A 5000-nucleotide genomic window follows, 5' to 3' on the forward strand; every position below is an offset into this window, starting at 1 on the left:
TGCTAATGCTAAGTTCATGAGCAAGGTGGGAGAGAAGAGAAGATGTTGACTATCAGTGGGAGGGGGGGGCGTGTTGCCTCACTTTATTACTTTATTACTGTAGTGTTACTTGTATTTTACTTGTTTACTTTACTTGTTATTGTGATTTCGTATCTCGATGCTGCAATGCCGATGCTGAGGAACCGAAGCCAAAGATGTTGTACTCTTGCGTACTTGTACATTGAAATGGAATAAAAGCGATTCTGATTGTGATTCTAATGCTGCTTTTCCAACTGTCACTTTTTGGACTGGTCGGTGCTTTGGCCAAAAGCCTGAGACTTTTGTGTTTCCATCTCAGATAACGGCCCCCCAAAAAGACCCCAAAAAAGTCCTGAGCTGGGACCTTGGAGAGGTTTTGGGGACTTTTGGGGGACGTGGGTAGGTGGGGTTTGTGGGTAGGTGTGCGATGTGTACTGCGTCCTTCCATTGTTTAGCTAGGCTAGTTAGTCTATGGTCTGTGTACCACATGTACAAAAGAAGAGATTCGGTAAGGCTGCATTCTCATTTTATGCACCCAAATTGTGGAATGCACTGCCAGTTTACATTAGGGATTCAACCTCAGCACATTATGTTCAAGTCAAGACTAAAAACCCATCTTTTTAATATTGCCTTTAAATGACTAAGTAATTAAATTATTATAATATAATGATTAAAGCACTTTGAGCTGCAACGTTTGCAAGAAAAGCGCTATACAAATAAAGTTATTATTATTATTATTATTATGGGACGACTGCTACTTGTATGTTGTACAAAAGCATGAAAACGCAAATATTAAACTGTTTCAGTCAGGGAACACTTACGTAATTTTAATAAACGTAATGAAAATAGTAACACATTAACTTTGTTAATTGGATGGCTACACTGCTCCCCCGCCTGAAGTAAATTCAATAGTCAAAATTAAATACAATATTATAAAGGTGGGGGAACCCATCAACTTTTCAAACAAATATAACTTCCATAGCCGGCGGGCGAAAACACTATTTAACCAGGGTCGAGTATTGAATAACGTGGCTCTTTAAAAGGACTGCACTTATATAGCTATGCCTTTATCCAAAGCACTTTACAACGACTCATTCACCCATTCACACACACATTCACACACACATTCACACACCAATGGCGGCAAACTACCATGCAAGGCGCCGGCCTCGCTCATTGGGAGCAATTTGGGGTTCAGTGTCTTGCCCAAGGACACTTCGACATGTGGCTACCTCCTGAGCCACAGCCTCTACCTCCTGAGACACAGCCTTTACCTCCACCAGCCTCTACCTCCTGAGACACAGCCTCTACCTCCTGCGCCACAGCCTCTACCTCCACCAGCCTCTACCTCCTGAGACACAGCCTCTACCTCCCGCGCCACAGCTTCTACCTCCTGCACCACAGCCTCTACCTCCTGAGACACAGCCTCTACCTCCTGAGACACAGCCTCTACCTCCTGAGACACAGCCTCTACCTCCTGAGACACAGCCTCTACCTCCTGAGACACAGCCTCTACCTCCACCAGCCTCTACCTCCAGAGCCACAGCCTCTACCACAGCCTCTACCTCCTGAGCCACAGCCGCCACTTTAAAGCCTTGTCTCATGAACATGTGATGCGTTTGCATTATTTGATGGATTCAGCCGTCCTTCACCTTGCGGCCGGCTGACCTTCTTCTCAAAGTGCCCTGCCTCGAGGGTCGCTACCTAATTATAGCTGGGGAAATGTACTCTGTGTGCCTATCACATTGACAATCCCCAGTTCTTTAAAAAGGTCTTAGCTACATATTCCAAACCAACCTAATTATTGGTGGAGAGAGACTATAATGGTGTCTTAGATCCCTATTTAGACAGTTCTTCCACACAAAGAATCCTAGTGAAAGTAACTCTGGTGAATTCATCAATACCTTCATTAATAACACAAGCATGTTTGACATCTGGAGTGCAGCCAATCCGACAAGCAGGGGATAACTCGTTATATTCCTCTGCACATCATTCACACACCAGAATAGAGTCATTTCCTCATCAATTCAAAACCTTTACCTGTTACTATGAATGTCACACATGTCATCATAGCATTGTGATCACACAGTCCTCTCACACTCTCGTGAAAAACTTAAAGACATGGCTGCCCCACAAAGAATGCGATTTTGTGACTTTTCTTGAAGCTCAAATTATTCTTTATTTTGAGACCAGTGACCTTCCGGGGACCTCTCCTTTCCGACTGACGGAGGGAAGCTATGAAAGCATACTTAAGGAGGAGTGTGATTTCCTTTGAGGCTTCCAGAAGGAAGAAAAACAAAGCCAAACTGCTCAAATTAAACTGCCAGAATCACCAATTAGATGACAACAATCAATGACCTACAATCAAAAACTTTCAGCAAAGGTTGGCAAAGCCTTTGTATATACCAGACTTAAAAGTTTTGATTTGGTTTGGTGCTAAACCACACACAAACGACCTGCTTGACAACTTTAAAAAGACCCAAAACAATCAAGCAATCTATAGGATAACATCTGAAACACTGATACTGCATTAATTAAAGATTTCTCCAGTTTTATAAACATCTACTGTATGCTTCTGAGTTTCTAGATCATTTTTAGTAACCATAAACTGAAACAGGGGGAGGCCAATCATCTTAGCTCAGAGACCACTGTTGAAGAAATCCAAACAGCTATTAAATTAACCAAACACTACCCTCTTACTTCGACCTGTTCAGAGGACGAGATAAGGGTGCCCTCTATCCCCGCTAATATTTGCATTAGCCACTGAACTTCTAGCTGAGAGTACCGGTTTGGATCCACTAATTCATAGATATAAAACAGAAAGCACAATAAACATTCTCCTGTATATAAGACAACCGCAGGCTACAATACCATATATTCTAGAAAAGGCCAATTCATTTGGGAGCTTTCCAGGCTATAGAATTAACTGTAACTACTAATGCCTGTCCTCATACGTGATATGTCCCGGCTACAAAACCTTCCTTCTAAGATAGCCTTAGACAAGTGCACTTAATTTAAGGCCCACTTTCCTCCCTTGGTAGCTAGATTACAATCAAACATCCAGTTCTTGAGAACCCTTCCTTTATCATTAATAGGCAGGGTAAAAGCCAGTAAGATGGTCTTCCTCTCCCTCGCTCCATAACTCCATAGCCTACACCTCCTCATCCTAAGCCTTTAGCCAACCATCCCTGCCCCCTATTGTCCCTGTACTCTGTCCCTGTACGCAGTTGCTCCCAATCTCTGTCCCCCTATTCCTTGTTGTACCACATCTCCTCTGTGCTCTCTCCCCCCTGTCTCCTCTCTCTTCCCCCAGTCTGTGCTGATAAGCCGGTGCAAGGGGCAGGCCTTAGAGCAGATGGAGGGGGGGGGGGGGGCTCCCAACCCCACCTCCCCCCTAGTGCCTGAGCCCCTGCCTGCGGGGCCTGTGTGGCGGACTGACGGCCGCCTGGGCCCTGCCACAAAGCCTGGATTTTCATGTAAGACTGGGCTGCTGACAATAACTCTGGATCCTGGGCCTCTGCCCGGCCAGGAGTCCCGACAAGCTGCCAGCTCCGAGGCTCAGCCTCAGCCGCAACCAGGGCAGATGGCAGCGGTGGCGGAGAGAGAGAGAGAGACGGGGGGGTAAAAAGAGAGAGAGAGAGAGAGGGGGGGGGGTAAAGAGAGAGAGAGAGAGAGAGAGAGAGAGAGGGGGGGGGGGGAGGAGGGGAGTAAATAGAGAGGCCGGTAAATAAAATGAGAGAGGATAAAAAGGAGAGAGAGAGAGACAAGGGGGTAAAGACTGAGAGAGAGAGAGGGCGGGGGGGGAGTAAACAGAGAGGCAGGTTAAGTAAATAGAATGAAAGAGAGAGGGAAAAAAAGCAGGAAGGACAGAGAGAGAGAGAGAGAGAGGGAAAGGGAGAAAGGAAAGAGAGAGGGAGGAAAAAAAAGGAGAGAACAGCAACAGACTTGAGGGCTCTGATTCCTGTCCAAGCGTGACGCGAACCGACTGCGGCAACGCCAGAGAGGACGAACAGGATGACCGACCTCCGGCCAAGAGGACTCTGGGAGATCAATGGACTACGCCTGTCACACGCATCACAGCGTCATTACCCAGAATAATATCCAGAGTGAACAGGGACTTGTAACACGTCGACATCGCTCCGGCCTTGTAATTTCGTGATAAGCACCCGAGTTTTGATAGAAAATCAGATATGGTTAATTTCTCTTTTTTATCACAGGAACCGAACCGAGGACCACTGTTCCAGTTTTCTCTCTCTCTTTCTTTCTCTCTCTCTCTCTCTCTCTCTCTCTCTCTCTCTCTCTTTTTAATCACCAGCCCTTTCTATCTCTGTTTTTTTCCTCTCTCTCTCTCTCTCTCCGAGCTATCCCCCAGAATGAGAGTGCTATTTCTACACTGTCTCACTATCTGTCTGCGAACCCAAACCCCTCCTGTGTAAGACCAATCAAGGCTCTTTCTTCCTGGCCCTTTTCCGTTAGACAATGACTCATCTTAGCTCCCCTGTCTGGCTTTATCGGAAAACGTTGTGACTACGCTCCTCTGTGAATAGGAGGTTGATTAGTCCACAGCTCTCTTAGTATGATCCTGGATAAACGTCGGCCACAATAGACATAGATAGAAAAGTCCCCCACTTTTGTCGAAACAGCTGTGAATGCTTTTTGGGGGGATTCAAACACGCTAAGCGCACATCTGGGATATGTGTCTCATATTGCTCAACAGTGTCTCATCCACCTAACTCGTAAATCAACTCGTCGAGGCCTCTCAGATCAGTGTGGCTAAATGAAGACAGACAACGGGAGAGAGAGGATTCTGTTGAACAGGATTGCTTCTGGAAGAATTTAGAATTAGGCCATTTTAGCAGACGCTTTTAATCCGAAGCATTCCGACATTCCCCCCCCTGGAGTAACTGAGGGCTAAGTGCCTTACACCAGGGCACACTAGTGGTGGTGGTGTTTCAGGCAGGGATTTGAACTCACAACCTTCC

General features: G+C 46.0%; 1 protein-coding gene across 1 annotated transcript in view; it reads right to left on the reverse strand.

Annotated features, from left to right (window-relative positions):
• LOC308156826 (receptor-type tyrosine-protein phosphatase S-like) overlaps nucleotides 1-5000 on the reverse strand; it is a gene marked incomplete at its 5' end in the record, with an annotated part of 165722 nt that overhangs the window by 99980 nt on the left and 60742 nt on the right. The gene's annotated exons all lie outside the window — the stretch shown is intronic.

This window comes from Nansenia antarctica, assembly GCF_963989245.1.
Source record: "Nansenia antarctica genome assembly, chromosome: 1".
In the NCBI taxonomy this organism is placed as follows: domain Eukaryota; kingdom Metazoa; phylum Chordata; class Actinopteri; order Argentiniformes; family Microstomatidae; genus Nansenia; species Nansenia antarctica.